This window comes from Protopterus annectens, chromosome 12.part0 (genome assembly GCF_019279795.1).
Source record: "Protopterus annectens isolate FY-2018-M chromosome 12.part0, PAN1.0, whole genome shotgun sequence".
Taxonomy (NCBI): Eukaryota; Metazoa; Chordata; order Ceratodontiformes; family Protopteridae; genus Protopterus; species Protopterus annectens.
This window is the reverse complement of record NC_056746.1, coordinates 1,142,064,052-1,142,085,715: the sequence shown is the minus strand read 5'-3', so window position 1 is coordinate 1,142,085,715 and position 21,664 is coordinate 1,142,064,052. Positions and strand designations below refer to the sequence as shown.

At 40.5% G+C, this 21,664-nt stretch overlaps 1 protein-coding gene across 1 annotated transcript in view; it reads right to left on the bottom strand.

The window, feature by feature from the left end:
* The window catches only part of LOC122817033 (trichohyalin-like), a 1,834,860-nt gene that overhangs the window by 1,626,697 nt on the left and 186,499 nt on the right, over window positions 1-21,664 (bottom strand). The gene's annotated exons all lie outside the window — the stretch shown is intronic.

Sequence of the window (21,664 nt, the reverse complement as noted above, 5' to 3'; positions counted from 1 at the left end):
GAAAGCTTAAAGATTGCAATTTTGAACATATTTGCATTAACTAACAGTTTCTTACAATGACATGAAACACAAACTAGCTGTACTAAAGCGAATAATATTTTCGTTATGCTTTGCTGTCTTAACAACGTTTCCCACTTTTGCAAGTAATATTACCTTACATTTCAAACATGAATTTTATGAATCAAAGTATGATCGGAGAAGCCAACTGATTTGTTTTACTATTTAAAAGCAATAAAACAATAAATAAACATTATTATACCATGATCCCCCCAAAACGTGCACGCTGATTGGCCAGCGTGCCCATTGTAAATCGAGTTATACTAATGGAAAAAGGTCCGGTCGCCCTGACTTTTTTCCATTAGTATAACTCTACTGTCTCGCTATGTTAAATGGGTTTAACATAGCGAGACAGCTTTAAAATAAGCAACGGAGATCTCCGTTGCTTATTTTAAAGCTGTCTCGGTATATTAGAGGGTCAGCCCAGGTTGGAAGGTTTGGAGACAAAGCCAGAGAGGCAAGATTACGTTGGTCTGGACATGTGCTGAGGAGGGATGCTGAGTATATTGGGAAAAAGATGCAAAGGGTGAAGCTACCAGGTAACAGGAAATGAGGAAGGCCTAACATAAGGTTTAGGGATGTGGTGAGAGAGGACATGCAGGTGGTTGGTGGGACAGAGCAAGATGCAGAGGACAGAAAGAAATGGAAACAGATGAGCCACTGTGGCGACCCCTAATGGGAACAGCCGAAAGAAGATGACGATACTGAGGATCATAGAAGCATTAGATACATGTGCCCTCACTGTCCCATGTGAGTCAGGTACTGATATGGCTACCAGAACTACACCTGCAAATAACTCTGTACTGTCCCTGCTGCCTTTTAAAAGCCAACAGCTGTCTGTCTTCCCTAAACCCATGTCCATTTGTGCTCGCCCTGTCTATGCAGACAACATGAATGCTTAGGTTGTTAAACAGCTGTACCATTATATTTCTTTATTGCAACTACTGTTAAACCTGTCTTTGAGATGTAGATCTATGTGTTCCATGATGCATACATGACACACTTGTATACTATCTGTATGAAGAAGCAAACTGGATTTTATGTAAATTTATAATGATTGGCATACATACTTTTTATTTTGAGAGACCATAACTCAATCCTTGCATATCAAATACTCATACCTAAAATACTTTTAAGCTGCTAATTATGTTTAATGCAACACAACATCTTAGCATATCTTTTTTCAGGGGGAGAAAGCTTCCCTTAGCTCCCCAGCTTCTGAATTTATATATGTCAGCTCTATCATCAGCTTTTAAGGAGGGAGAGACTTCACAAAATAGCCTAATCTGACTCAGGCAATCATCTGTTTCAATCTAATATGAGAAAGCAAGTGACTTCTGGGATTCTTTGCTTCAAGAACACACAGGGTATCCCTATAAATGTTGTCATGCATATGTGGGTACATGGAAATTCGATGTCCATGTGTCTTGTCCAGTTTGTAATCTCTGCATTCTTCATGCATAATTATTGGAATTGACCCACCCTCCTAAGTTATGTTCATTCCCTGATTATTTTTACACCTCATCACAACCTCTGTCCCTCCTTTGCTCATATCAGGCTGTCCTATTATTGGAGTAATTAGCCTGGGTGGTAATTTTTCCCAAAGGCACTATAATGCATTTCTTGGCACTGAGTTTTAGGCCATGAGTTTGGCAGCAGTCATGTGTCTGTGTTAGATATTTGTTTCAAGTGGGGACTCCATGATAGCTACTAATTTTCAGTCATCTGTGAACTTGGTAAGCCAAAGCCACTGGCATTAGCCTTTACCTCTGAGAAGTAAATGCCAAATAGGAGTGGTGCTAGCATGCAGCCCTCATATACCCTGCTGGTGACCAGTCTGTTACTTAAGGTGGTATCACCTATTCTGACTTCCTGGGTTCTGTCTATGAGCCACTTGAAAATTGCACAAGTTATGTAGGGGTTTATGTCACATTTGGTTAGTTTGTAGAGTATTGTACTGAATGCCTTAACCAGGTCCAGATAGGTGGTATGCACAGTTTTCCCCAAATCCACTGCCTTAGTGACCTTCTTATAGAAGTCCTCCAGGTTTAGTAGGCATGACTTGCTTTGTTCCAGTGTACCTACATGTGTTTTCCATGCATTCTCCTTATTTATAGGTTTATAGAGCTTCCAAGAAAGAATCAGTCCAGAGACCAAAATAACATTGCTAATTCTGCCTTCATAGCTTGATAATCATGCCATAATTCTGCCTTCATAGCTGGCTTTAGAGGTTTTGATAAGGGATCCCAACTTTTTCTTGAGGCTAATAAGGGAGTTTTTTCCATTCTTGGGACTTCACCTTTTTCTGCAACAGTTTCTTCCTTCTGTTGTAGAGTTTATTAATGGCAGTGGACCACCAGATTGGCTTCTTTTTTTCTGCTGGGTATGGCTAGTTCCATGTATTTATGTACATGTTCGAACAATGCAATGGTGTATGATTTGGAAGTCATGCATCTATTTTCCACTGACATGGGTGCAATGAAGTTAGCCACCTCTGTTTTTAGGAGCCCAAAGTCAGCTTTAGAGAAGTTTTTCATGGTGGTTACCTTTGCAGTAGGTGTGGGTGAGATGTGGATTTCCATGGTGATTAGTTTGTGGTCAGATCTAACCAGGGAGGAATTGACTATTGGTGTAGAGCAATGGTTGCCCATGTTAGTAATAACCACATCAAGGATGCTGCTTCCTCTAGTGGGGGTAAGAATGAGCTGGTCCAGGGCATTGGAATTGATGAATTCCAGGAAGCGTTGGGCCAGTGTATTGATGCATGAGTAGATTTCCCAGTTGATGGACGGGTAGTTGAAGTCACCTAGTATAAGAGTGTTGGGTTGGACCCTAATAGTTTCCAGGGTGATTAGGAACATGGAGTGAGAGTCTTAGAACATGGTTGGGGACCTAAATCAGGCTACGGCCTGAATCGCCGTCTTACCCAATGTTAGTTGTACCTGAAGTACCTCAGATGCATTATGCTGGGCTGCTAGTCTGGAGGTGTGCATATCCTTTATGAATATGGAGACACCACAACCTTTGGAGCTTCAGTCCACGTTCTAGGGCCAAAAGGTGTGGAATAAGTTATAGCCTGGTAGTGCAGGGGTGATTTCAGCTGCTTTAAACCAGGTCTCCGTTACAGCACAAATGTCGATGTTCTCCATTTTGAGGAGTGCTTCAATCAAGTGCATCTTGAGATTTAGATTTCTAGCATTGTGCAGCATGACCCTCAGATTGCATTTATTTATAGCTGTTATGGTGGTAATTTGGTCTTTGGAACATCGCCTAAAAAAGGCACTATAGGGCTGGCAAAAGCCTTAGCCAGTATCTGGAAATCCAGGGGTGACAGATGCAGGCCATCTCTGGAAAAGCATTGAGGTCTGATAATCATGTCATCCCAAGCAGACAGATACTGGATCTCCTTAGAATGACACCGGAAACTTAGCCAATTGTTGAAGTCAATCATTTTCTGCTTGTATTGTGGTATCATTCTGGGCGACAGTAGGATGCTGCTCAGGGTTAGGGTCATATCTGCCTGGGCCACATAATCCGAGAGCTCCTTCGTGTCTCTTTTCTTGTAGTCCAGGGAGGTGTGTCTCAGGTCATTCACACCCACATGGACAGTGACAGAGTCATACTTGTACTTGCTGTGGAGTGATCTGAGTGCATGTGTTATGTGTCGGATTCTGGCATCTGATAGGCAGCTGTTACCTTCTCCTTATTCAACCTAGTGAGTGGGACATCAGTGTGCCTCACTATCGAATCACCTATGATTAGTGTATTATAATGTGAGTTACAGGATGGTCTATACAGATTAAAACATCTACAGTGGCAACGCATGCACTTTGAAGCCTGTTTGCATTTCAAAATCATTCCTAGAGGGCTTCATATTTTGTGAATGCTGACATATGGCCAGAAGTTCCCGGACTTACTGGCCAAATGGCAAGCCATTAACATAGACAGCAGTTTTAAGTATATAGAGCTCCTTATTGAATACTTTTCTCCAGTGGGGACTCAGCTGATACAACTGATGGAACAACTACAAATGGAGATAATAAATTATCCAGAGGAGTGGTATATAAACTTGATACTTTATTTTGTAATGTATCTATGTACGATTCTAAATTACAATGGGTGAAAGCAAGGAAGTTGGAAAGGGACTATGTTTATTTTGCTAGTGGACATATCTTTGGTTGATTCCTACAGCTTCCTTGAATCAATAGACATCGCTCGACGTTATTCAATCAATGCCTATGTTACAACTGGGAGTATCATCTGTTACAACATCCAAAGATTATGAATGAGCAGCTGTATCCAATGATAATAAACGTGCTACCCATTTTATGAGTTCAACAGAAGGAATTGTCAGTTCTAAAGATATGGGGGCGAGACCGAAAATGAATGTAGCTTTTTTACCCCTTTTCAACCGACTACCATTGTAGGTGAAGAAGCCACAGTACAGGAGAGGGTGATCGACGAGGAACAGTTGAAAAAGGAGGAAGGTCTCAATGGACAGTCCGATATAGGGAAGATGCTGTTGGCTTTTAACCTTTCAAGTAAGCCACTAATTGAAATGCAAATGGAAGTTTTAAACAAGGGTTTATCTTTTGTACCAGCTGCTCCCAGCAAACTGCATGATGTGGCTTTAGGCCTAAGACAGTTTGATAGAAATGTAAACCTACATAATATGTTTTCTAACTGTACTAATGATACATAGACAGTCTATAAAAAAACAAGTACATATATGCTGAACGCACATCCTGTTGTAGAATCTTTTTTGAAAGTGTGTGAAATGGAGATTGATGCACACATTAAGAGCCAGCGTAGGGCTGGACATTATAGGTTCATAGGTTCATACTAGGCTATCTGCCCTAGGGCATTTATAAGCCTAGCCAGAGTTGTGTGGCTTTCACCACCCCTTAGGTTGAAGAATACTATACCCATTAGTTTGCCGTGCCTCTGTCCAGCAGTGATACAGAGATGATCCCCAGGGTAAACCTACGATCTCCCATCCACTGGTCAAGATTCCTCTTGAACAGAGCCAGCGAGGTGCTCTGTCTCACATGGACCGGGATTCTGTTCCACAGCATAGGGAGTCTCTGGGTGATGAATCTGTCCCTCCAGCATGTCCTATTTATATCCGTGTTGAGGTTTAAGACTCTTGCTCTTGTGGCTCTGGTGGATTTGGATTTTTTGAGGTGAAGCATGTCCATTAATTCAGGGTTGGACATGGCCTTGTATGTCAGGCACAGGTCACCTCTGAGCAGACAGTATGCGACTGAATAGAGCTGGAGTTTCTTCAGTCGGGCAGCATATGGCATATTTTTGAGCCCCTTTATCCTTTTGGTGAGGAACTTTTGGGGTCTTTCCAATTGCTGCAGGTGTCGGGTAAGATACATTCCGAATGGGGCATTGTACTCAATCATTGGTCTGATAAGTGAAGAGTACAGGGGAACAATGACCTCCCTTGATCTGGATGTGAATCCCTTCATAATCAGGTGGGCAATGTAGACGGTCCTCCTAACCACTTTGGCAATGTGAGTGTCAAAAGAAAGGTTACTGTCAACTTGGGTCCCCAGGTCCCTGATAACCTCTTCTGTGCTTAATGGATTGCCACCTATGTGGTAACTTGGGGTTACCTTGTTTTTACCAAAGGGTATGACTATACATTTTTTGGCATTTAGCTTAAGGCCATGGCTCTGGCACCTGTTATCTGTTTCTATGAGACCTCTCTGAAGGATATCTGTGCCTGATGGATTTTCAACTATGGCTACCAGTTTGCAGTCATCTGCAAACTTTGTCAGCCACAATCCTCCTATGTTTGCCTGCACTTCTGAAAAGTAGATGCCGAACAAGAGGGGGCCCAGGACTGAGCCCTGTGGGACACCGCTTGTGACTGGCTTGGAGTCTGACATGGCACCAGCAACTCTAACCCTGTGGGTTCTGTCCTTGAGCCAGTTTGCAACCCATCTTGTGACATATGGGTTTACATTTAAGCTGGTGAGCTTTTCTATGATACCCGAGTGGGGTATTGTGTCGAAAGCTTTTGCAAGGTCAAGGTAAGCTGTGTGAACTGCCTTACCCTCATCAATGGCCTTGGTGACTGTTTCAAAAAAGTCGACCAAGTTCAAGAGGCATGATCTGCCCTTGACAAAGCCGAATTGGGTAGGATCCAATGTCTGTAGGTCCCCTATGTCTTTATTTATGAGTTCCATTATGATCCTCTCCATAGCTTTGCAGTCCAGGCTTGTTAAGCTTATGGGGTGGTAATTACCAGAGTACATGACTTTGAGGATGTTCCACTAATCTACAATGTGATGAGAGATGGGCTTTGAATGAGTTGGTCAATGATTTAGACTCTGTAGTATAGCCAGCAGATAAGGGTGGCTCAATCATTGTTTTAGATCGCTTCATGTATATTAATGGGATGAACAATATGCTGGCTGATGAAATGACTTATGTATGGTTAAACAAATGTATGGTTCAAGATATTATTTGCAATGTAAAGACTGACGTTTATGAACTTTTTGCTTCTAGTTGTATATCCAAAGACTTGTATGAATATTTTGTAGTGGAACATCCTCAAAGTCCATGTATATCTGGCTTGCCCAAGATACATAAATCTTTGGTGAATCCACCATTAAGACCTATAGTGAATGGGGCAGGCTGGCTTACTAAGCCTCTTTGTATATGGGTCGAAGGTCAATTGAAACCCTTGGTTGAAAGAGCATCCACAGTATTGAAGGATTCTTCTCATTTTCTACAAAAGTTGCATGAATTTATATGTAAAATGGACACTGTTAAAAGGTTTATTCTTGTTACTTTGGACGTCAGTAGTTTATTTACGATTATTCTGAATGATATTGGACTTGAATGTATACGTAACTATAATAGTAGAACAACGTTCATGGAAGAACGTCATATTAATTGGATTTGTCATTTATTACAGATCATTCTTGAGAATAATATATTTTTTTGAGACTACCTTCTATTTACAATGCTGGGGTGTTGCCATGGGAACACCCTGCCCGAACAGCTATGCTAACTTGGTTTTAGCAGAATGGGAGATGAAGTGTTTTCAGTGCTAAACACCCATGGAAACAATGTAAAGGTCTGTATTGTAAATTCGTAGATGATTTGTTTGTTTTTTGGATGGGAGATTTACAACAATTGCAATGTTTTGTGACTTATCTAGAAACTACAACAAAGTTTTTAAAGTTTACAGCTCATTCACCATCAGATTATATAGAATTCTTAGATGTTTTATTAAGTGTAGACACCAATGGGAGGATAAATACTTCATTATATCACAAACCATGTTGGAAGAATGCCCTGTTAGGGGGAGTATGCATCCCCCTCATATTTTTAATAATGTGATGAAGAATCAGTTTTTGAGAACATCTAGACTTTGCAGTAAGGACAGTGATTTTTTGTTTCAACTAGAAGCAGTAAGGACTAATTTATGTGATCATGGATACAAAGATAAGGAGTTCACAAGCATTTCTAAACAAGTTAAATGTGCAAGAACTGGGAGGGGGAAACCTTGGTTTTCATATGGTGTAGAGAAGAATTAAAGTGTTCCTCAAGAGGTTTATTCCATTGTTAGGACACCTTTCACATTTAGTACTGATTTCAAATATATATGGGTTATTATCCAGAATAACTGGAAGTTATTAATGCTGAATAATAAAATCAGGGACATTGTTGGTGAGGTACCCCATTTCAGTTATAAGAGAAATCGTAATTTAAGAAGCGTATTGTGTTATAGAGCAATGCACAATAAACATAACTTCTTTGAAAGCAGTAGGGTAGGTACATTTCCATGCAGAAGATATAAGGCTTGTAGATATATTAACACAACTGATGTATCTGAACATCCTGTAACTTGTAAAAAATATCGATATCATAGCTATGTATCTTGCACTACCAGGAATGTAATCTATATTGCAGTATGTACACTATGTTCATCATTTTATGAAGGAATGCATCCTTAGTGATACAAATAATGAAGTACAAAAAAGTGCTTTGGCTCAACATATTACTGCATATACAGGGCATAGTTTTTTGTTTATGGTATTGGATGTATTTAACCCCACACTAAGAGGTGGAGATGCTTTTAATGCTATTTGAGGGCAGATATTTCACCAGGTTTGAATGGTGTTATTCAATTAAAACCCATTTTAAAGGCAAGGAGGCAGTAAACGCTACAATTCATTGTCTTTTGTATTCACTGATTTGATTGGATGTTAGTTAATGAGTTTTTGTCAATGAGGGTGCCTTCGGATTGGTTGTTGTACAATATTTGAATCCTATTTTCAGTTTTTATGAATGGATCTGATGAAGGAATTGTGTCCAAAAGCGCTTATCTGTTTTTATTGTTTTTACTATTAAATTTATGTACTTTGCCTTGGTTGTCCTACTGTTGATCATTATATGATTAGTGCATTGGGCAAGCTGTTTTTTCTTAGGGGCTTATGTTGAGGGGCACACTGTGTAGGTGAGCTTTGTGTTGCTGTGTTGTGATGGTCGAGCACATTTCTGCCTTGGAGGTCTCTGCTGCTTGGGTAGATTTCTACTGAGAACCTCCACAAAGGTGGGTGTGTGGTTTGTGTTTTTATGTGAGTGCTGTGATGGTGGGTGTTCTGGAGGGCTATGTGTTGCATGTGGTGTGGTGCAGATGTTGACCTTCTCCTACTGACCAGCTATTCCGGTTTTGGCTTGAGAGTGCATGGCTTCCAATTTGGACATATAAGTGCAGCTCTCACAAGTCTAAGTGTTGGGAGGTAAGAAGAGAGGGTTGTCTGTGTACATGAGGCAGTTGCTACACTGCCTCAGAATACCCAAGTTCACTGGACTCCTGATGGTCCTGAAATAAGTTAAGCAAGAGGTAAGGGCAACATCATCACTTTTAACAGTAAGACAGGGGGTAATACATGTACTCCTTTATAGGAGTTAGCTATCAGGAATTCTTACTTCTGTTGTACAGCATTTGTTACTGCACTTGAGCTCATAGCCACTTTGTTTTTCACTGGAAGGGTTTTTTTGCACTCTGGTGGGAGCAGACATCTAAATTCAACCTATCCAAGGTGGGAACTACTAGTTGATAGCATTTTGTGTTTTTATCTGATTGGCCTGAGGGTTTAACTTTATCAAAGCCTTTCATTCTGCCCATATAGAAGCCTTGCATTTCATGCAAATTTGGTTGCCATGCTTGCATATAAGCAAACCTTTCCAGTTTAAAATCTCCTACAGGAAACACTCTCCATAGTCTCTCACTGTTCACAGTTGCTCAAAGAGCTGTCAGTTTGTGTTTCCTTGCCTTACATAGCATCGAATGGATTCATACCTGCTGAATCTAGACTGGTTGGTATCTTTGTGCTCTTAGACCAACCATATTACATTAAGAGGGCTTCCTTGCGCCCTTGTGGCAGAAGTGTGTATTTCAGAACCTTTGTGAGCTGGGAATTGTTAAAGAAATGCTCAGTTTGGGGTTTTCCCATTGGTAGTTGTGTTAAAACTGTTTTGCCTGCATACAAGCCTCCCATTTGCAAGGGATTGCTCTCAGTTTACCGAAGCTGCTCAACATTTGGCAACTTTAGCCAGAAGCCTAGAGTGCATCTACATTGAAATCCAAGGCAGCCACTGCAAAAAAAAAAAAAAATGAAAAATGGGTATATTTTAAGCTAGCACTGTACTTTAACTGTATTTAATCAAATTACTGCTTCATTTTTCCTGTTTGTGACTATTTTTTATTCTGCACTTTGAAATTGTGTTGCATTGCCTTATATTAGCATAGGTTAGATCCAGACCTGCTGAATTTATCACTGTGCTCTTAAACAAGCCATCTTACATTAAGAGGGCCTCCCTGCACTCTTGTGGCAGAATGTGTAGCTCTGGACCCATATGAGTTAGGGATTTCTGGAGAAAGGCTCATTTGGGGGCTTTCCCATTGGTAGTTGTGTTAAAACCTTTCAACTTTGCCTTGTGTTTGCAGGTGTTTGCATGCAGTTTTCTGGAGCTGCTCAGCATTTGGCAACTTGAGCCAGATGTCTGGATTGCATCTGCATTGAAATCCAAGGCATCCACTGAAAAAAATCCCTGAAAAATAAGTACAGTTTAAGCCAGCACTGCACTTTGTTAACTCTATTTAATTGAATTGCTGCTTCATTTTTTGCTGTTTATGACTAAATCCAGCTAGCCCACTTCCTTCCCAAATACCACTTGCAGAAAAATCCTGCCACAATGGATGGGCAGTTTCCCATCATTTCTCCTGCCAGCTTGATTGATATGGGCATCTTGAGACAATGTAGCAATTGCTTTGTGTATACTGACAACCATTTACTACTAAAGCAAACTAACACCCTATGTGAGAGATGCAAATACACTCAATAAAAACAACTAGACATCAAGCAGGTTGTCAGCACACATGCTTCACCTCTCACACAAACCTCACCTCTCACACAAATTAAGGTCATGACACCTAGACCCACATATACGGAAGTGCTCACTAACACCACACACACACTCACCACTAAGCATAAAGAAACCTCTGCACATATCAACACACACACACACATCCATGTGTCAACAAATAAGCCCCTAAGGCAAAACATATCAAACATATTGTCATCTTGGTCATAGGTGACTCCATAGTGAGACACACAGATGTCTCCCTCACCAGACTGGACAAGGAGAAAGTCACAGTTAGCTGGCAAAGATGCCAGGATCCGACAAATCATGCATGCACTCAAGTCACTCAACAACAAGTACTGTTATGACTGTGTCATAGTCCATGTTGAAGTTAATGACTTGAGATGTCCCTCTCTGGACTATATGAAGAGAGACATGATGGAACTCTCTGATTATGTGTCCCAGACAGGTATATCCCTATCCCTAAGCAGTATCCTACCTTCACCCAGGATGATGCCACAATATAAACAAAAAATGATTAACATCAACAATTGTCTCAGCTTCTGGTGTCAGCCCAGGGAGAACCAGTATCTGTCAGCCTGGGAGGATATGGTAGACAGACCTCACTGCTTTGCTACAGATCATCTGCAACTGTACCCCCTAGGCTTTCAGATACTAATAAAGGTCCGTGCCTCCCCCATAGTACCTTTTTTAGGCAATATGAAAACAACAAATTTTCCAACTTAACAAAATCTAATCAAGACCAACTCAGGGTCATGCTACTTAATGTTAAGAATTTAAAAAAGTAAAAGCACTCCCTGGAAGAATTCCTCAACTTGGAGGTTGCTGACGTCTGTGCAGTTACTGAGATATGGTTCAAGGCTGCTGAGAGCACCCCAGCCATGTAAGGCTACAATACTTTCCACACATTCAGACCTCAAAATGAGCATGAGGGAACCAAAGGTGGGGGTGTATCCATCTTCATTAAAACCAAATACACCAAGACTGGTAAAACAGCATGACTCTCTCAAACTACTCCATGTCCAATTAACAATTGGGAAAGAACTATACCACAATATTTCTAGCTATAGATATCCCACCATGAACCAGGATAAGCACACCACCTACCTCAATTTACTGGAATCCCTTCTCAAACAGCCCAACACCTTAGTCATGGGAGATTTTATCTATCCTTCCATAGAATGGGGGACATACATGAGCAAAAACACGCTTGTCCAGAGGTTCCTGGACTTTGTTAACACAAATGCTCTGGAACAGATAGTCTGCACCCCCACCCCAGGGGCTCTAATGTTCTGGACATAGTACTCACAAAGATGGGGGGGTGCTGTACTTTCCCATTTGTGATGCCCTCTCTGGTTAGGTCAAACCACAACCAAAAATAAAGTACCCACCACAACCAAAGGTTGTCTGACACAAGAACAGAATGTAAAATATAACAGAAAGGTGACCAGCACAGTTGAACTAAAAATAATAAATAGTAATAATTTATTAACCACAGTTTAAGCAGTTCTTCAGACTCTAATTATTACTTTTAGTTCAGCTGTGCTGGTCGCTCTTCTGTTATATTTTAGGCCAGACCACAAATCAGTCTCGTTTGAAGTAACTACTAAAACTGACACCCTCACAGGAACAAAAACTATAAAAAAACTTCACCAAAGCTGACTATACTGTACTAATAAATGGTATAAAAAGCTTCATAATACCCACAATCGCAGACATCAATGATCACTATGCAGAAGTGTATGCAAATGCCCTGTATAAATACTTAAGCGACTGCATAAACTCTGCTGTAACTGACCAGATCAAAACAAGATCTTCCCTTACAACCAAGCCACTGTGGTGGACTTCAAGTATAAACAGATTATATAACAAGATGAAGAAACTGCTGTCCAAAAGCAAGAGGGATATCACTCTACACTCTGCTGATGAAGAGTTTCCTCCTAAGCCTCAACAGGAAAATCAGAAATCTTTTAAACTCTTCTAAAGCAAATTATGAAGCCAAAATCACATCCCTAGCTAAGTTTAATCATAAGGCATTCTTTTAATATGTCCAAGTTCCAACCCAGTGATGTGAGACTTGGGAACACAGTTTGATAGCAATCTGAACTTTGACCACCAAGTTTCCACAGTGGTAAGGAAAGCCTTCTACATAGCACACCTCATAAGCAAGGGCATAGCATCCAGATCAAGGGATGCTATAACTCCACTATACTCAACTGTCATCAGAGCACTAATAGAGTATAATGCAGCCTTTATCATGTATCTCACCAGACACCTGCAGCAGCTGAAGAGACTTCAGAGGTTTCTCACTAAGAAGATAGAGGGACACCAACCATGACCATTATGGACAGGGCAATCTCCAATCCTGCCTTAATGGAAATGCTGCACATCCACAAGTCAAACTGCGCAAGAGTCACTCACTCTAGAGATCTCAACCTAGCCTGTGACATTAACAGAACATGCTGGAGAGACAGATATGTCTCCCAGAGACTGGTGCTTCTCTGGAATAGACTCCCTATTCATGTAAAACAGAGCTCCTCACTGACCCTATTCAAACATAACCTAGATAATTGGATGGGAGACCACAGATTTGCCCCTGGGATGGCATCATTGTCCATCATGGACAGAGGTAGCTGGTGTTGATCACAGACCTGCTCTGTTCATAAATTCATTCTTAACTATCAAAAACGACAAATGGGGATACTTGGAATTAACATGGCTAGGCTTGTAAAGGTTCTACAGCTGCTAGCCTAGTAACCTCCTATGAACAAGAATGTGACTGAGAACTCCAAACTAAGCTTATCACTGTACCAATCTGCAATCTTCCCCCACCAAAAAAAAAAAAAAAAAGACGTGAAACAGAAGTAACTTTTATTTCAGTTGTTTTACTATACAACACTATTCAAATGGTCATATAAAAAAGCCTACCTGGAAGCTCCTCCTGGCACTCAAAAGGACTGCTGCCCACATCAATGAAATGCTGTGGTCCACTCTGCTGTGAGCTCTCATATTGGATATTCACTAGAAACTCTTCATTCAGGGTAAGAGGTGGTTTTGTAGCAGACTCTCCCCCAGTTACCATTTGGTCTCGGGCAACAGCAGCTTCTTGCCTCTGTGCAGAGGTGATCATATCAGTGGCCCTGTGGTGCACCCACATAATTGATGTTGGCAACAATCTGCTGCCATACTTGTAGCCTTTCTTGCATATTGGGCCAATCCCTTCCCAAGAGAAATATCATATGTTGACAGAGAGTGTCAACAATGATATTGCTATCTGCTTCACTGATGGGGGGTCTGTGCCTTACTAACATAGTTTGTGACCTAAAAGCAGAAAGATAATACACATAAGTATCACATAACTATAAAAGTAGCTGTTTACAGATAAAACAGTAAAGGTAGGCAATCAGTAGTACCCACTGAAAAAACATAAAACATTCTACAGATGTGAAATACTAACAACAGGCATGATGCAAAACAAGGAGAGTAGCAAGAGCAACATGTAAGTTCCATAGCAGTAACTCAGCTGTGCTCCGTCACAAAATAGCAGTCCATTCTAGTTTGTGACATAACAGTACATTTTCTTTGCTGCCCCTACCCACAAAAGAACAGGCACATGTACCATTTTGATAATAAAACACATTTGAAATGCTAAATATGCATTCAAAGACCTGTCCCTGAAACATTTCTATTTTTATGTATTGTCAATAATGTGTGCCTCTGAAATGGCTTGATAAACATGTCCATGCCATCAGTACACTTCTAATTAATGCATACAGATGAAAGTGTAAAAGCCTTTGCTTCACATTATTCATCAATATATTCCAGCATATGCATTATATAGGTAAGAAAACGGGAGCATACCTCATCCTCTGTAAAGATATCTTTGGAATAAATTGGCTTTTGTGAATTCCTTCAGTCTTGTAGCAAGTGTCCTCACCATCAGTTTGGCTAGCTACACATGTGCCTTTTTATAATAGAGTAGGATATTAATGGACTGTATTGTCTTAGCCAGTGTATCAGAGATGCTAACTGCAGCATAAGCAGCTGAACTGCATGCTAATCAACCAATCTGGTGGAGCTGTTCAACAAGTTATAAAGCAACCAAGTAGACCCCATGCTGGTTTTTCCTGTGGATTACAAAAGTAGTGGAGTACAGACACAGAAAGTCTACACAGACAGAATGTTAGGAGCTGCTCCTGCTGCTCAATTCCATTTGTAAGTGCTACAGGCTGCAGGCAAGGCTGCTGCTGACAATAGGCCTAGGCTGAGATAGAGAAGAGCTTTCAGGCCACATTTAACTTATCACAACATACACAACATAGACATTGTCTCATGGTATAGAGTAGACAGGGACTCAAAACAGGAACTCTGCACCTCTGCCAGCCTCAGCTCAGAACCAGACCCTTTACCTCCCCTTGTATTGATTGTGTACTGTTTGCATCACAGTGAGCCCTGCACTAACATTATGGTAACTGCTGCATTTACAAGTTAAGTCATGAACATGTACTGTATTCTATAACAATATGATGGCATGTCCTTGCATTTCATCACTTGGTACAGTAAGCAAGTAAAAGGTGGGATATTTGTATACAAATGAACATAACATATGACAGCAGAGAGTTATTTGACTTGTATGTGTCCATTAGTAAGTAGTAGGTCTCAGGAATGAAAGATTCAGACATGATACCTCTCCAAAGTACTGAGGATCACTGTATGCTCTCACTGGAAACCATAACAGACAGAATTTATAAAGTAATGAGACATATTGTAGTTTCCGACTTCACAACCCTCACAAGATCAAACAGGCAGGATGCAAAACAAGAGCAACATATCCTTGTTTATGCCACAACAGTAGTTCAGCCTGGGTCAACCTCCCTCAAAAGGACAGTTCACTCTTACATGTGCTATAACAACAATCAACCTTTTCACACACCCCCCCCCCACAAGAGAGCAGTCTATGCTTATTTGTGCCATCAAACCTGCCCTTCATTTGATAGCAACTGCATATCATAGTATTCCCAGTTAATATTCTCACACATTTTAAGGTAAATGATACAGACTAGCTTACATACTGCATGTCTCTATGTACTAGTCAGATAACTGATAAATGACCAAGAAAGATAGAGCTGTATATTTGCAAGGAATAACAGGTTGTGTGATCACTAAGTGTACTGCATCCAAATATATTAAATATAATACATTTACAAATAACAGGTTATGCCTTGATGTCAGTGTACATTCAGTTGCACTTGGTTGTGTGTGAGGAATTACTTCATTTACATGCTGCAAAGCTGTTTGTGTGGCAAAGATGAATAAGGCACCTATCCTGTTTTCTGAAGGTGCATTGGAGAGACAGTTGGGATCCAGACCTATGTAGACATATCTCATATGTGTTAACTTTTTCTACTGTGCATGTCATAGATTTATTTCCTCATTTCAAATCTTTCTCATTTATTTAATTTTTTTTTGGGGGGGGCACTGTTTGTGTGATGCACTGTTTAGCAGAAGGAGCTTTGCCTATGCTCATCCCATTTGCACATAGAGCAGCAGTGCACAAACTGGATGAATGGACCATCCAGGTAGCAGACAGGTCCCCGGCAGCCACAAACATAAACCATATACATTCAGTTAATACAATTGGCCATTGCCCAAACACATTGCCCAGCAGTGTGCACTCTTGAGCACTGCATTTGCATGATGGTAAGTGATACACAGCACTTTCAAATGTTGCAAAACCAAAAAGTGTGCACTCTTAGTAAGCGCTATACCTGCAATTGGCAAGAAAATGTCATTCTACATTGGTCTCACTCTGTGGTGGGCATAGCAAGCATTTGTGGAGAGGTTTTGAGATTCCATGCTCAAAGATGGGGTGTCCAGGAGTCCAAAGTGTTTGTTGGACTCCTAGTGAATGAACATCATCTCAGGATTTTGCAGTAGGACTACCATGGCTCAGATTACAAGTCAGAGGCAGGGAATAGTCTTGCCTGGGCTCTGATTGGTGTTATCTGTATCCCCTGTGATGATGAACAATGTAGGAATCACTACAGGGACCTCCAGATGAGGTAGAGAGATATCCTTAACCATTGGATTGAGATATGTAGGACTAGGGGCACCCCACAGATGTGTAAGTATCACTTACAGGGACTACTTGCAACAGTTAAAAGCTTGATATAGTCAGGATTGGTATTAATAGTGGTATTCTGTTCTGTTTTATTTTCTGCAGCTGTCACAGACCAAGAAAATAATACATGAAGCCATGCAGCTAGATTGGTAAGGATGTGAGAAATATGTGGTATGCATGCATCTGAATAGTACTTTTATTGTAACATTAAAAGTAAAGACACCTTCAGGCTTGTTGGCTGTTGGTGAAGCACCCTCCAAGAGGAAAAAACGCTGAGAGAAGAAGGGAGCCACTTTTGAGATTTTAAGTATTTTTTCTCTGTTTATTTGCTAAGTTTTTCTGAATAGCTGCCTAGCTTGAGCATTTTCTGGCTTGTTAAACTTGATTTCTGTATTAGTAGCTGTATTTAGAGCACAACCAAAAGCTGTTTGCTGAATTTCCTGTTTGCACTTAATTTTAAATCGTTTTTTCTTAAAACTTGCATATTTTCTGTCCTTGACCTAGCACTCTTGTGTGGGGTCATTTACTGCACTGTTATAACTTGATATTACTTGTGAACCTCTGCTATCTCGCTTTTTTCCCACTTTTCTGAGAGTTAAAAAAGTTCAGTTACAGGCTTGCTGTTCCTGAACTGTTTGAAAGTTTCTGTGAGGCCATTTTTGCTTGGGCTGAAGGAGGGTCTCTCTGTTCATCAGTGGCAGTGACTAACATTGAGCAGCTTCCCTGCCCCCCGTAGAGGTGGTTACTGACTTGAAACTGTAGTTTTATTGGCCACTAGGGGTCATTTCCATAACTCCTTCATCTTCCTCTCTTAAAACCTAGTTGCCTCGTGGTTTGAGTGGCTTTTCAGGCTTGTTGGCTGTTGGTGAAGCACCCTCCAAGAGGAAAAAACGCTGAGAGAAGAAGGGAGCCACTTTTGAGATTTTAAGTATTTTTTCTCTGTTTATTTGCTAAGTTTTTCTGCATAGCTGCCTAGCTTGAGCATTTTCTGGCTTGTTAAACTTGATTTCTGTATTAGTAGCTGTATTTAGAGCACAACCAAAAGCTGTTTGCTGAATTTCCTGTTTGCACTTAATTTTAAATCGTTTTTTTCTTAAAACTTGCATATTTTCTGTCCTTGAGCTAGCACTCTTGTGTGGGGTCATTTACTGCACTGTTATAACTTGATATTACTTGTGAACCTCTGCTATCTCTGTAAAAAACAAAAAAAATCTTGCTTTTTTCCCACTTTTCTGAGAGTTAAAAAAGTTCAGTTACAGGCTTGCTGTTCCTGAACTGTTTGAAAGTTTCTGTGAGGCCATTTTTGCTTGGGCTGAAGGAGGGTCTCTCTGTTCATCCGTGGCAGTGACTAACATTGAGCAGCTTCCCTGCCCCCGTAGAGGTGGTTACTGACTTGAAACTGTAGTTTTATTGGCCACTAGGGGTCATTTCCATAACTCCTTCATCTTCCTCTCTTAAAACCTAGTTGCCTCGTGGTTTGATCGTCTTTTCAGGCTTGTTGGCTGTTGGTGAAGCACCCTCCAAGAGGAAAAAACGCTGAGAGAAGAAGGGAGCCACTTTTGAGATTTTAAGTATTTTTCTCTGTTTATTTGCTAAGTTTTTCTGCATAGCTGCCTAGCTTGAGCATTTTCTGGCTTGTTAAACTTGATTTCTGTATTAGTAGCTGTATTTAGAGCACAACCAAAAGCTGTTTGCTGAATTTTCTGTTTGCACTTAATTTTAAATCGTTTTTTTCTTAAAACTTGCATATTTTCTGTCCTTGACCTAGCACTCTTGTGTGGGGTCATTTACTGCACTGTTATAACTTGATATTACTTGTGAACCTCTGCTATCTCTGTAACAAACAACAACAGAAAAAATCTTGCTTTTTCCCACTTTTCTGAGAGTTAAAGTTCAGTTACAGGCTTGCTGTTCCTGAACTGTTTGAAAGTTTCTGTGAGGCCATTTTTGCTTGGGCTGAAGGAGGGTCTCTCTGTTCATCAGTGGCAGTGACTAACATTGAGCAGCTTCCCTGCCCCCGTAGAGGTGGTTACTGACTTGAAACTGTAGTTTTATTGGCCACTAGGGGTCATTTCCATAACTCCTTCATCTTCCTCTCTTAAAACCTAGTTGCCTCGTGGTTTGAGCATCTTTTCAGGCTTGTTGGCTGTTGGTGAAGCACCTCCAAGAGGAAAAAACGCTGAGAGAAGAAGGGAGCCACTTTTGAGATTTTAAGTATTTTTTCTCTGTTTATTTGCTGTTTTTCTGCATAGCTGCCTAGCTTGAGCATTTTCTGGCTTGTTAAACTTGATTTCTGTATTAGTAGCTGTATTTAGAGCACAACCAAAAGCTGTTTGCTGAATTTCCTGTTTGCACTTAATTTTAAATCGTTTTTTCTTAAAACTTGCATATTTTCTGTCCTTGACCTAGCACTCTTGTGTGGGGTCATTTACTGCACTGTTATAACTTGATATTACTTGTGAACCTCTGCTATCTCTGTAAAAAACAAAACAAACAAAAAAATCTTGCTTTTTTCCCACTTTTCTGAGAGTTAAAAAAGTTCAGTTACAGGCTTGCTGTTCCTGAACTGTTTGAAAGTTTCTGTGAGGCCATTTTTCCTTGGGCTGAAGGAGGGTCTCTGAATTCATCAGTGGCAGTGACTAACATTGAGCAGCTTCCCTGCCCCGTGAGAGGTGGTTACTGACTTGAAACTGTAGTTTTATTGGCCACTAGGGGTCATTTCCATAACTCCTTCATCTTCCTCTCTTAAAACCTAGTTGCCTCATGGTTTGAGCGTCTTTTCAGGCTTGTTGGCTGTTGGTGAAGCACCCTCCAAGAGGAAAAAACGCTGAGAGAAGCAGGGAGCCACTTTTGAGATTTTAAGTATTTTTTCTCTGTTTATTTGCTAAGTGTTTCTGCATAGCTGCCTAGATTGAGCATTTTCTGGCTTGTTAAACTTGATTTCTGTATTAGTAGCTGTATTTAGAGCACAACCAAAAGCTGTTTGCTGAATTTCCTGTTTGCACTTAATTTTAAATCGTTTTTTTCTTAAAACTTGCATATTTTCTGTCCTTGACCTAGCACTCTTGTGTGGGGTCATTTACTGCACTGTTATAACTTGATATTACTTGTGAACCTCTGCTATCTCTGTAAAAAACAAAAACAAAAAAAATCTTGCTTTTTTCCCACTTTTCTGAGAGTTAAAGTTCAGTTACAGGCTTGCTGTTCCTGAACTGTTTGAAAGTTTCTGTGAGGCCATTTTTGCTTGGGCTGAAGGAGGGGCTCTCTGTTCGTCAGTGGCAGTGACTAACATTGAGCAGCTTTCCTGCCCCCGTAGAGGTGGTTACTGACTTGAAACTGTAGTTTTATTGGCCACTAGGGGTCATTTCCATAACTCCTTCATCTTCCTCTCTTAAAACCTAGTTGCCTCGTGGTTTGAGCATCTTTTCAGGCTTGTTGGCTGTTGGTGAAGCACCCTCCAAGAGGAAAAAACGCTGAGAGAAGAAGAGAGCCACTTTTGAGATTTTAAGTATTTTTTCTCTGTTTATTTGCTAAGTTTTTCTGCATAGCTGCCTAGCTTGAGCATTTTCTGGCTTGTTAAACTTGATTTCTGTATTAGTAGCTGTATTTAGAGCACAACCAAAAGCTGTTTGCTGAATTTCCTGTTTGCACTTAATTTTAAATCGTTTTTTTCTTAAAACTTGCATATTTTCTGTCCTTGACCTAGCACTCTTGTGTGGGGTCATTTACTGCACTGTTATAACTTGATATTACTTGTGAACCTCTGCTATCTCGCTTTTTTCCCACTTTTCTGAGAGTTAAAAAAGTTCAGTTACAGGCTTGCTGTTCCTGAACTGTTTGAAAGTTTCTGTGAGGCCATTTTTGCTTGGGCTGAAGGAGGGTCTCTGTTCATCAGTGGCAGTGACTAACATTGAGCAGCTTCCCTGCCCCCCGTAGAGGTGGTTACTGACTTGAAACTGTAGTTTTATTGGCCACTAGGGGTCATTTCCATAACTCCTTCATCTTCCTCTTTTAAAACCTAGTTGCCTCGTGGTTTGAGCGTCTTTTCAGGCTTGTTGGCTGTTGGTGAAGCACCCTCCAAGAGGAAAAAATGCTGAGAGAAGAAGGGAGCCACTTTTGAGATTTTAAGTATTTTTTTCTCTGTTTATTTGCTAAGTTTTTCTGCATAGCTGCCTAGCTTGAGCGTTTTCTGGCTTGTTAAACTTGATTTCTGTATTAGTAGCTGTATTTAGAGCACAACCAAAAGCTGTTTGCTGAATTTCCTGTTTACACTTAATTTTAAATCGTTTTTTTTTTAAACTTGCATATTTTCTGTCCTTCACCTAGCACTCTTGTGTGGGGTCATTTACTGCACTGTTATAACTTGATATTACTTGTGAACCTCTGCTATCTCGCTTTTTTCCCACTTTTCTGAGAGTTAAAAAAGTTCAGTTACAGGCTTGCTGTTCCTGAACTGCTTGAAAAATTCTGTGAGGCCATTTTTGCTTGGGCTGAAGGAGGGTCTCTCTGTTCATCAGTGGCAGTGACTAACATTGAGCAGCTTCCCTGCCCCCGTAGAGGTGGTTACTGACTTGAAACTGTAGTTTTATTGGCCACTAGGGGTCATTTCCATAACTCCTTCATCTTCCTCTCTTAAAACCTAGTTGCCTCATGGTTTGAGCGTATTTTCAGGCTTGTTGGCTGTTGGTGAAGAACCTTCCAAGAGGAAAAAACGCTGAGAGAAGAAGGGAGCCACTTTTGAGATTTTAAGTATTTTTTCTCTGTTTATTTGCTAAGGTTTTCTGCATAGCTGCCTAGCTTGAGCATTTTCTGGCTTGTTAAACTTGATTTCTGTATTAGTAGCTGTATTTAGAGCACAACCAAAAGCTGTTTGCTGAATTTCCTGTTTGCACTTAATTTTAAATCGTTTTTTTCTTAAAACTTGCATATTTTCTGTTCTTGACCTAGCACTCTTGTGTGGGGTCATTTACTGCACTGTTATAACTTGATATTACTTGTGAACCTCTGCTATCTCACTTTTTTCCCACTTTTCTGAGAGTTAAAAAAGTTCAGTTACAGGCTTTTGCTTTT